This window comes from Canis lupus, chromosome 15 (assembly GCF_003254725.2).
Source record: "Canis lupus dingo isolate Sandy chromosome 15, ASM325472v2, whole genome shotgun sequence".
Lineage (NCBI taxonomy): Eukaryota > Metazoa > Chordata > Mammalia > Carnivora > Canidae > Canis > Canis lupus.
Window position 1 is genome coordinate 63,935,993 of NC_064257.1, and position 12,755 is coordinate 63,948,747.

At 44.3% G+C, this 12,755-nt stretch overlaps 1 long non-coding RNA gene across 1 annotated transcript; it reads left to right on the forward strand.

Moving 5' to 3' along the window:
* The first annotated feature begins 7,145 nt into the window (after positions 1 to 7,145).
* Positions 7,146 to 11,755, forward strand: LOC125752574 (uncharacterized). Its single transcript, XR_007402467.1, has 3 exons — positions 7,146 to 7,466; positions 7,757 to 7,870; positions 10,047 to 11,755. It is a non-coding gene; the product is annotated as an uncharacterized LOC125752574 (long non-coding RNA).
* The last annotated feature ends 1,000 nt before the right edge of the window (positions 11,756 to 12,755 follow it).

Below are 12,755 nucleotides of genomic sequence, written 5' to 3' on the forward strand. Positions count from 1 at the left end.
CCTTTTACAACCTGTTTCAAGAACGTAGTAACCCTTCTGTATGTTAGTAAATTGAACACCAATAAAAAATAAATTTAAAAAAAAAAAAAAAAAAGAACGTAGTAACCTTAAACCAAGCAAAACCTCACAGTGCTCTGAGAAGTGAGGGCTAGAACTTTCTGAGGGAGGAGTCTGTAGGGCAGACAGTGTGAACCATGCTCATTGTGTGGTTCTCGGCCCCACACCCTGCTCCACCTGTTAGGCAGGGAGGGAACACATTCCACTACTGCAGAAGGAGACAAATGGACAAATGCTTACACGGGCTCACTGAGCCCAAATCAGACTCTCACCCGTGCCCTGGTCGCGTCCAGTCCTACATTTACAGAGAACAGTGTCGGATGCACATTGAGCTTCTCGTCCAGATTGAATCGTGTGTCTCAAAAACACTATTGACAACCGTGTTTCCATCAGCTGCTGCCTAAAGACTTTGTGCCCACATGCGTATGCATGATCACGGCACCCTGGGTCTCACAAGCCAGAGAAATCACACTGCACATGACCCATGGCCATCGTGACCATTTTAGTGAGAGATTCCGCAGAAAAATAATTTCAGGCTCAATCAATATATCTGAATTACTAGCCGCTTCCATGTTTCCTTTCATGCAGTGGTAGTTAATTTGTAGTCGTACCTTCTTTCTCAAACTCTGAATATCATTTGAGATTAAGAAATTCCTGCCTTTTAAGAGAATTATTTTCTTTTTACTCTTTCAGCAAGAACTATACCTAATTTTCCTTGGGTCTAATTCATAGAACAACATGACTTTTTCTCCTCTGTTCTTTTTAAGCGAGGAGTGTTGAGTGGGGATGGGAGCCGTGGTCGCGCGAAGTTTCCCAGGGCAGGTCAACACCAAACTCTCTCTGCTCTGCTCGGGTGTCTTCCCGCCAGGGGAATGCGACAGAGCACCTTTCCTCCTGGGCAGGTAGAAACTGCCTCTTGCTGCTGAAGCATCTTTGAAAGCAGTCACATATGCTCCCAGCACTGCACGGATGCTGCTGGTGAAATTTTCATGAGAATCCTCTGGGAATAGTGGTTGTTCTTTATTTAATCTTTGTTCTATGCATGTTTGTACCATTTACCAAACTACAATCTCTCCCTCACCGTTCGTCTTTTTCCCTTTCATATGCCTGCTTCTGTGCCTTAGATATTTCTCTTATGATTGGGCATACTCCGACTCTTGATTAATAGTTTCTAGAATTTTTGTCATAGCTAGGCAAAAACAGGAGCACCTAGCAAGTACTTGGGAAAAAGCAAGTCACCAACACAATAAAGGTCACTCAATTCATTTATTGAGCTGAGGAAAGGGGCAGATGTGAAAAGTACATCTGGTCTGTGGCTTTGTATTTGGCTGGCGAGTGCGGCGACCTAGTATCTGATTGTGTTCTCCTAAGGTCTTTTGATGCTGCAGTTTATGTAAATTTAATTTTCTCTTCTAAAATTTGGATTAATTCCAGATTTAAGCCGCATTAGTTCACATTAAACGTATTGAGGATACTTCTATTTAGGAATCCCTGCCCCAGGCCCTCAGGTTAGGGGCAAGCATCACTTTAGATCCCCTTTGATATGCTCTTACTGCATCTTCGTTGTCACCGTTGTCAATACCAACTGCTGGTTTTGTCACCCCTACTACTTACTGAGCAGCTAACACATCCCAAGTATTACACAAGCACTTAACAATACCTCATCTACTCCTCCCCACAAGTCTCCAAGGTAGATATCACTATTTCCATTCCACAAGTGGAGAAAATGGACACTTCATAAAGGGTAAGCTTTATCTAATAACTGCCAGAGCTGGAATTTGAACATCTAAACATCCCCCTGACCAAAACAACTGCATCAAAGGGGCAAAGTCATGCTGCCCGGTCAAAATCGCTCTATCGAGCTGTGGTAAGAGCTGTGATATGGGAGATGCAGGCAAGTGTTTCCCATAGTGCAAGGAAAATGTTTCTGTGATGCTAATTAATTTAGAATTATTATATTTTCTACTTGGGAAATGACTTTTTTTAAGAAGAAATTTGAATATAGTACCTAAGATACAAGCTCAAAGAAAGCTCTAAAAGATGAAAGTGCGGTTTATGTGGATATTTTTTCAAACGGGAACATTTAATACACTAAATCCTTTTAATGCTACAGCATTATTCACGACGGAGTATGGAAGGAATGATTTATGCCCGTAATAGTCCAAGCAAATCTGGGAATGCAGGGAAAGCTAATGGTGTCCTTGTTTCAAATGCTGCGCCGGAAATTAATTTCACCAAACATTACACTTGAGCCAAATACTGTGTAACATCACATTTGCTGATATGAAACTTGATGTATTAACTTTAAATTGACACTATCCCAAGCTATTTATTTTTCCTATTTTCTTTGCCTATCAGCTGGCATTGGCTACTTTGTAAATAGTTCAATTTGTCTTCTACAATAGTTCAGCTTTTTTTTTTTTTAATAGTTCTGCTTTTGAAGTTAAGCACGTAATCCGTCTTGTATTCTATGAACCTCAGCGGAAGAAGATGCTGTAAGAAATACCTTTAAAACTGTGCCTACGTGTGCTAATTCAAGAATGTTTAAAGGAATATATGCCAAACTATTAACATTAGTGGTAATTATCTCAGAACATAATTATCTTGATTTTTTTTTAGCACTTTCCATTTTTCTACAATGAGTTTAAATTGCCTTGACAATAAAGAAAACTCATCCCATAGAGATCTTTGGGAACAATAGGTTAAGGAGAGAAACTGGGGCTGCTGTGGATGTTAGAGCAAGAGTAGCTTAGCTGTGACCCCAACGTCTAGACGTGTGCTCTTTCAGCTTGAACTAGGGCCCCATCTCAGGAGGTCGTACCTGGTTCCTTGGCCTCGGTGGGAAGCACGTACCACCCTTCTTACCAGTTCTTGTCTTTCATTGGGATACATTCCTAACCCTTTGCTCAAAGTGCTTCTAGGTCGGACAGTTCAGCACTTGTTTCCTCTTCCTCCTTGCAGCTCGAGCTTAGCCGTGTGAACTCCCCCTGTCAGTGGTCCCTGGGGGAACCTCTGGGAAAGACTATCCACCTGGGAAAAAGAGATGGACAAGAAGAACTGCCTTCTTCATTTGCAGTCTTCCCCCACCACAAGGGAACAACTTCGACAGCTAAGGTTAGTAGAAAAGACAGAAAAAAACATGTGTCCTTGGTAACGTCGTGTAGCTACTACACCAATACTTGAATTGCTCTCCGTCTAGACTTCTTGTCAGTTGGATTAATAAGCTCTATTGTTTAAGCCACATCCTACTGTGTACTCTCACGTAGCCACCTCCTCCTCCCTGTCCTTCAGGTGAACAAGTGTCTACGTTTCTCAGTTCAGACAATCACATGCTTAAGAAGGAGGGTGATCATTCCTGGCTAATCATTCCCTGATTCCTGGTCATTCCTTTTGCTTGGAATTGTTTGGCTAAGGGTTCTCACTGCCATGCCATTGGGCCAAATGAGAAAGAAAATTGACCACTGGGACCCAGATAGGACACTGTGCTAAGACACACAGACGAATCAGTTGGGGCTGGGGTGAGGAGAGGGTTCAGAAATAGATGTAGGGGAAATGGGCGTTTCCTCTCAATGCTAATTGGGCCACTTTAAAAGGAAGTTACCCAAATATTTTACCTCTACAAGCATTCAAATCATTTGGCGTTCTGGTGATCATGGTGGGGCATAGTGGAAGGCCATAATGGAGCCTAAGAAAGATCACGGTCTCAGTACATATGATATATTGAAAAAGACCTAATTTTGACCAGCATCACATCCAAAAACTTCAAGAATATGCCTGTACCAGAGATTATAGGTATATTCTGTATCTCTATTGATTGAGAACATCCCAACGACAAGAAGTAACTATTAATATAATATGGTGATGTTTTTATTTAGAATTTCATGTTACCTATCACAGCAGCACTTACATTCATTAGAAAATAGTTTACAAAAGTAAAAGACAAATTATGTCTTCAGTTTTTATTTTTTTAAAGATTGATTGATTGATTGATTGATTTATGAGAGAGAGAGATAGAGAGAGGCAGAGACCCAGGCAGAGGGAGAAGCAGGCTCCATGCAGGGAGCCTGACGTGGGACTCGATCCTGGGACTCCAGGACCACACCCTGGGCCAAAAGCAGGCGCCAAACCACTGAGCCACCCAGGGATCCCCATGTCTTCAGTTTTTAGACGAGGCTTATTGCACATATTCACTTGAAGTTCTCCGTAGTCCATAGGATGGAAACCTCCACCCTACAGGTATTTCTGTAGCCACCTGTGGATGAGAAAACAGCACAGTGGGGAAACTAAAAGTATTATTATTAGGGGTGGGAATAGGGCAATGGGGCTGAAGTCTTGTTTTAGGAGAAATATCCAAAAGAGTTTCCTTATTCTTAAATGAATGAATGAATAAATAAATGAATGAAAGCCTAAGAAAAGTTTCCAATTTTTATGTGCCTCTTCTATGTTCCTCTCATTGTATCACAAGGCTACATGATGTCATTCCAGTATTTGACTTATATATTACAGACAGCTGCCTAATAAATAGAATATAAATTAAAGAGTTATTTTTCTCATGCAACTCAGTTCCAGGATTTTCTAGTAGCGTTTCTAAAACTCAGGCACTACCAACACTTGGGGCTACATAATTCTTTGCTAGATAATTCAATCCTGTGCATTGTAAGATATTTAGCAGCGTCTCTGGCCTCTATCCACCCTCAACCGTGACAACCAAAAGTGTCTTCAGTTATTGCCAGATGCTCCCTGGAGGACAGTTCCTGGTTGAGAATCACCAATCTAATATAAGCCATCAAATTCTCTATAATGATTCTTTAATTCCTTAAGTTAAAAAAAAAAAAACAAAGCTTTGTATCACCTATGGAGATATGCAGAAATGGCACTTAGCAACAATAATAATCAATGGTCAGAAAGGGAGACAGAACATGAAGACTCCTAACTCTGGGAAATGAACTAGGGGTGGTGGAAGGGGAGGGTGGGGGGTGGGGGTGACTGGGTGACAGGCACTGAGGGGGGCACTTGATGGGATGAGCACTGGGTGTTATTCTGTATGTTGGCAAATTGAACACCAATAAAAAATAAATTTATTATAAAATAAATAAATAAATAAATAATAATCAATGGTCAATTATTGAATACATACTACATGCCAGACTCTGTGCCAAGTACTTTACAATTATTATCTTGTGTAAGTCTCACGTCAAAATTGTGAAATAAGTTATCAATGTATCACAATCCCTCCCCCCTCCTTTTAAACCAATTGAGAAAACTGAGGCACAGTGAGAATAAGCAATTTGCTAGAATGTGATGAATCACCTGACTTCCGGGCATTTGGGATGAGAATCTAGGGATGCCCAGCTTTGTCTCGTCCTCTCCTTTTTCTCTTTCAAGTGTAGTTGCCAACTGAAAGCATATATTCTGCTTCCCTTTGCACTTCCTGCCATAAATTTTACCAGGACAGGCCCCAGATGGCAGTTGGCTGGTGGTGGAGTCTGTGTCCTCTGGGGTTTGGTTTGGGAGGCCCTCACCTTTGTGTATCTGAGTCACAGTACCTATTCTCAGCTTTATCAGCAATAAAGGTGATATCTTGCTCTGTATTTTTTTTTTAATTTTTTTTTTAAATTTTTTTTTTTATTTATGATAGTCACAGAGAGAGGGAGAGAAAGAGAGACAGGCAGAGGGAGAAGCAGGCTCCATGCACCGGGAGCCTGACGTGGGATTCGATCCCGGGTCTCCAGGATCGCACCCTGGGCCAAAGGCAGGCGCCAAACCGCTGCGCCACCCAGGGATCCCTCTTGCTCTGTATTTTGCCCCTTTCTTGAACTTGTGCAAAATTCAACTGGGGAAGAAAAGTGTATTAGTTTCCTATTGCTGTTGTAACAAATAATCACAAATTTAGTGGCTTAAGATAATGCAAGTCTGGAGATCAGAAGATGAAATGGCTCTTACTGAGCTAAAATCAGTGAGTCACCTGGCTGCATTTTTTTTTCTGACTCTGCAGGAGTCAAGAATCTTTTTCCTTGTTGTTTTCTATCTTAGAAGCTACCCACATTCCTTGGCTTGTGGTTCGTTTCTCCATTTTCAAGTCCATCAGCATAGCATCTTCAAATCTCTCTCCTTTTTTTTTTCTAGATTTTTATTATTTTTATTTTTTTATATATATTTTTATTGGAGTTCTATTTGCCAACATATACTATAACCCCCAATGCTCATCCCATCAAGGGCCCCCCTCAGTGCCCGTCACCCAGTCACCCCATCCCCCCGCCCACCTCCCCTTCCACTATCCCTTGTTCGGTTCCCCGTGTTAGGAGTCTCTTTCTGACTTTGAACTTCTGCTTCCCTCGTTCATCTTTTAAAGACTCTTGTGATCATACTGGGCCCACCTGTCTATTCCAGGATAATCTACTCCTCTCAAGATCCTTAACAAAGTTCCTTTTGCTATGTAAGGTAGCATATTCACAGATTCTGGGAACTAGGATGGGGATCTTTGGGGGAGCATTATTCTGCCTAGAAAGGGTACTCATTAGTCCCTCCTCAATCCCCTCACTGTATTTACTTATCAAAAGTCTCTTAACAAGAAACCGACTCACAGATGCTTAGTTAATGGTGCTTTTTATATTTCAGTGCAATTCAATATAATCTAGGCCTAAGGCTAAGGTCATTACTTTTGCTTGTAATTGTTTGGCTAAAGTTCTCACTGCCATGGCATCAGGCCAGGTCATATGTACCAAATGAGGCAGAAAATTCATAACGACTCAGGCAAGTCGGTGCTCCTTAGTGGAGTTGACCCTGTGTTTGCTGCAAGTTAGATCATTGACTTCCTTATCTTTTTAATGGCAATTTTTATTTAACTTCCCTTCTCTAGATGCCATAGACAGGAGGAACATAACTAGAAGAGAGAGAGAGAGTGTGTGTGTACAACTGTGTATGACTTTTGAAGTAGTAAGTCAATCCCATATATTCATTATGTATTTATTTCCTGGGAGGGATAATATTCCCCATGTCTCTCCTTCTCTCCAGCTGGGAGCTGGAATGTTCTAACTCATAATTGCAGTTGTGACTCAACAGCCCCTCCTCCTCTGCAAAGAGTCAGAGGAGTTGGGTTGGACACAGAGGAAAGTTCAACAGTCTGTGCATAAGGAAGTGGGTCCCGTGCAGCAGATTTCCAGCTTTTTCATAGAGAGCTGTGAATAGTGATAGGAAGATAGGAGGGGTGGCCATAAGGGGCAGAGAGCTAGAAGAAGGTGCTGCTAAGAGTCTTACCCTGAGCTTGCAGTGAGCCAGGAGGGATGGCCACCCGGGACTAGCCAGCCAGAGACAGGATACCGGGGGTGCCATGGCTGCAGAGATGTAAGGACCTAGGATGAGGATGCCAAGATGAGGAGCTAGGAAAGTAGTTGAAAGGATCTGCACAGGTAAGATGATTGAGGTCAAGAGGAGTACGATGTTATTCACTGGGGAACTTAAAAATTATTTGTTGAGTGACTCTAGACTTAGTTCATGAATAAAGAGTTGGCTGCGGTCATTCCCTTTGCACATCCACTAGTGGTGGAGACGATATGGAAAGGAGCTGTGGTAGATGGAGTAGGAGAATGGAAACAACGGATGGTCCAGGGAGGGAGCTCAGAGAATACTAGAGCAACGGTATCTGATGTGAATACGAAGGTACTTCCTATCTGGTATGGTGCTAACTCTATATTTTCAGCAAAGCATTGAAAAATGAAGAAGGTGATGAATCCGTGGTTGGGAGAAATAAGGCAAGAGATGGCATTGGGTTGAGCCAAGGAGATCCGGAATCGGGCTGCCTTGAGTGGAGAAGGTAATCGTAGAAGACTGTTTCTCTCTGACACGGCCCCTGACCTTTGAAAATGTTGGGGATGCTGCTGGATTTCCAACTATTTGGGGCCTAGGGGCATAGGTTATTTTGTTGTAATGATAAAGAGAAGAAGGTGGAGTGCTTGGGGGTGGGGGGCACTTGGGTACTATTACTAGTTTCCCAAAGCAAAGGGACCAGAGCTTAAAACTAGTATTTTAATATAGCATAACTACTTCTTTGTAGTGAATTACAGGGTGTAATAATATAGTAAAATCATAAATTTTCCTAGCTCTAAGCAGGTCCCCCTGACCACATTTGTGAAAATACAAGCATCAAAAAATGATAGGGTGGATCATAACACAATGAATTTTAAAAAAATCATCAAGTTTCATGGTGTTGGTCGTGGTGGGTGCAGTAAAAGCTTTTCTTTACAAAAACAAAAACAAAAATGCCAACTGATACATGTGGAAAGAATGATGAGAAAAATCATCATTTTTGCCACCAACATTATAATAACCAGTGCAGGCAAGACTCATTACTGGATCCTTAAACCAACAGCTGAGAAGTTGTCAGGGGAGGGTATTCACCATATGGTCCAGCAGTTGCACTTCTTGGTATTTATCCAAAGGAGCTGAAAACTTATGTCCAAACAAAACACTATCTACAGTACAGAACACTATTTGTTCATAACTGCCAAGACTTGGGAAAACCAAGATGCCCTTCCGTGGGCGAGCGGATAAATAAACTGTGGTACATCCAGATAATAGAATAGTATTCAGAACTAAGGTGAAACGAGCTACCAGCCGTGAAATGACGGAGGAATCCTAAATGCATACTACAAAGTGAAATAAACCATATCTAAAGAGGCCATATACTCTGCATGGCTACAAAATACTACATCCCGGAAAAGGCAAGACTTGGAGATGGTAAAGAGATCAGTGGGTGCCTGGGTTAGTGGGGAGGGAGGAATAAGTAGGGAATTTTGGGGTCAGGGAAGCTGTTCCATATGATACTATAGTGGTGGGTACACGTCCTCAGATATTTGCCAAGACCCACAGACTGTGCGCAGAGCAGACTCTGCCGTGAACTACGGACTTTGCGTGATGAGGATGTATCGGTGTAGCTTCGCCAATTCCAAGTGAGCCCATCTGGTGGAGGGGATCGGTAGTGTGAGGGGGCTCTGCGTGTGGGGCGGGGGGCAAGAGGTGTGGGAAATCAGTAGCTTCTGTTCCGTGCTGCTGCGGACCTAAAACAGCTCTAAAAAATAAAGCTCTAGGTGTGCCTATGAATATTCACATCATCTTGAAGGGCCGTTTGTTATTTATTTCAAGGGGTTAAAGTACCTTTACAATGAAAACCTGTGGCAGATTCCTTAATTAGGCAATCAAAGTTAGCATCCCCAATAATGAGACATTTTATGTTTCCTAATGAGATGCGATGGGATGACTGGGCGTCACTTACGTAATGTTGCCAAAATCCTGCCAAAAGTGTTTAACCTGAATCCCACGTTGGGCAGCGGTCAAGTAAGTACATGTTATGGGACATTTTACAAAACCCCTGACCTGGACTCTTAGAAAATGCTAATGTAATAAAAGACCACCCAAAACTGGGAGTGAGGGAGATGACGGGAAGGACTGGAAAGACATGGCAACAAAATCCAATGCATCATCCTCGATTGGACCCTGGATATTAAAAAAGAGAAAAGCAAAAATAAACAAATAAATAGGTAAATAAATAAAATAAAATTTAAGAAAAAAAAAAGAGAGAAAAGCAGTTTTAAGGACTCCATTGGGTCAATGGGAAAGGTTTCGACATGGACTGATATCAGATGGTATTTTATCAAGTTTAAATGCTTTAAATACAATATTAATCTTGGGCTTATGCAGGAGAATATTCTTACTATTGAAATATAGTAAAATATACTAATATTTTATATTATATTTAATTATTATCATATTATATTTAATTATATATTATATTTAATATTTTATAATTTATATTTAGGTTTTAAGTATTATGATGTTTGCCGTTTTCTCAAATGATGACACACACGCGAGAACGCACACATACGCGCACCCTGAGCGTGAGATAAAGCAAATGTGGCAAAATGTTTCCAATGGGTGAACCCAGAGGAAAGATGTGATGGATCCTTATACTATTCCTTCCATTTTTTTTGTAGGTTTGAAAATTTCCAAAATACCACATTCATGGTCTTACCCAGCGTGAGATAGCTGAGGCCAGGCGGTTCCAGTGACTTACCCAGACGCAGTGTCAGCGGCCCGTCGAGGCTGCTCGGGGGGCCCTGATGGGTGTCGGGCTCCGTGCCGGGACCCCCTGGGGGAGAGTAGCAATGAATCGGGTCGTGTCTGCTGAGCGGCCCCTGCTGTGACGGCGGCCTCACCGGTGCCCACATCAGAGGGCTCAGACAGAAAGAAAAGCACCCGAATGAGCCGTCCTGGGCGGGCCCGTCCTGGCCTTGACAGCCCCGGCTGCTGCAGGTGCCCGATGGGAGCCAGGGTGGCCCTGGGAGCGGTGGCCAGGGCACAGGCCTCAGGTGTCCCGGGGACGGGCCTCGGTGTCCTGGGCACAGGCCTCGGGTGTCCCGGGGACGGACCTTGGGTGTCCCGGGAGGCCTCCAGGCGGGCCAAGCGGGACACACAGGGAGGGAGGTCAGTAAGGCCAGCCGCCCAGGCCGCAGATGCGCTGCTCGGGGACATACACTGACAGCCCTTCTGTGGTGGAGACTCGAGGAAAAGAAGTGTCAAGGGGGGGTGTTGGGGCCTCGGCCTGGGAAACAAGTCACTCTGACCGCGGTTGTGTGGGCGCCACGAGGACCAGGGAGAGGAGGGAAGACGGTAAGCCAAGCAGGGGGGGAACGATGGGGGCTTCCCTCCCTGCTCACCCATCCTAAATAAAGGCTCCGCGGGACCTGATGCAACCTAGAAAATGCCACTGGTTGGGTCCCCGCTGATTCACGGGGAGCCGCTGGCTGGCCCGGCTGCAGGGCGCCCCCTGGTCCTCCAGTTCGCTGCGGCCCACCTCGTGCACTTGTACCCCTGCCCCAGGGCTGCCCTCACCCTGAGCACCCTCCGTGGGCCCCACAGGACCCCGTTCAGCCCGAGTACAGTCTGCAGGCCTGGGCCCAGCTCATGTCCCCGAGTGCCGCACGGTCCGGGGAGGCCACTCAGGGTCCACCTGCAGATGCACCTGCACACAGTCCCTGGCGCAGGACGCCTTCAAAGCGGCCCGTTGACATGAGAGGCGTCGGCTCCTGCCACCCTGGGACCCCGTGCTCACCGACGCTGACCCCGCTTTCTCCTCTCAACCCTCCGCCTGGGCGCCGCATCCCACTTTCTGTCTCTAGGAGTCGGCCTACCTGGGGACCTCCCAGAGGCACGATTATACAGCATTTCGTCATTTTGTGTTGCCCACCATTGTGCCCTCACCTGGGCCCCGAGCCCCACTCACTCCAGGCTCTGTGATGGGAGGGCAGTATCTGTTGCCCAAAGTAATTTGTCATTTTTTTTAAACTGAAAAAAAATTAAATTGTGTGTATATTTAATTCAGAAAGGGTGATAAAGGTATATATGTATGTGCATCACAGAAACACAGCAGGACTCCATGCAGAAATCCTGCATTTCATTTTTTAAAAGATTTATTTTTTAGGTTTATTTGGTAGAGAGCACAAGCGGGGGAGCCGCAGGCAGAGGGAGAGGCTCCCCACTAATCTGGGAGCCCCTGGACCTGGGGCTGGATCCCAGGACCCTGAGATCGTGACCCGAGCTGAAGGCAGATGCTTAGCCGACATGGGCCGTCCAGGCGCCCGCGTTTCATCTTTTTGGAAAAAAAACAAAAAAAACAAAATAAAACAAAACAACCTTTATTGAAGTATGACTGACATACAGTAAACTGCATGTAATTAAAGTTTATAATTTGCTGGGTTTTTTAATTCTTTTTTTGGTTTTTTTTTTGGCAAGAGCACTGAGCACGAACCTGCCCTCTGCCCCTTACAGTGGAATCGCTGGCCTTACGCAGGGTGCTGCCCGGCAGGGCGTCGGGACTAATTCGCCTCCCGTGGCCAGGGCTTCACGCAGGTTGGTTCGTGGCTCAGTCCCGGGTCACCCGTCCCCTCCGAGCCCATGACCCCGACTGTTGCGGCCCCTCATGTCACGCGGTAGGTGTCGTCCTGTGATGGGCTTATTCACCTAACAACGTCCTTAAGATTTACCAATATCACCACCTCTTGCACAGGGCTTTTTTCTTATTTATTGATAAATAAATGTTTATCTATATTAGATATATGATTAGATATATATTAGATATATTAGATATTATAAATAAATATATTTTTATATATTTTTATATATTATAAAATGATGTTTATTTATGAACAGATTTTCATTTACTTATTTGAGAGCGAGAGAGCGAGCACCAGCAGCGGGACCCCGGGCAGGGCGCCAGGGCCCCGGGGTCACGACCTGCGCCGACAGCAGACTGAGCCCCCAGGTGCCCCAGTTTCTTTTCTTTTAAGAGGCTGAGGACTATTCTCTGTCGTGCCTGAACCCCGCTTTCTCCGCTATCCATACTTGCATCTTCCCCGTTCCTTGGTTACTGTGAATACTGCTGCATGGACATGGTGTTCCGCTGCCTCTTCGGGATCCTGATTTCAATTCTTTTAGATAAATACCCCAAAATGGGATTGCTGGATCGTCTAGCATTTCCGTTTTTAATCCTCTGAGTTATCTCCACGCTGTTTTCCAAAGCAGCTGCACCATTTTGCGTTTCCACCAACAGCGGATAAGGACTCCGATGTCCTTTCATCCTTGCAAACACGTTTTGTATTTCATTTTTTTTTTTTTTCATTTTTTTCACACCGGACAGGTGTGAA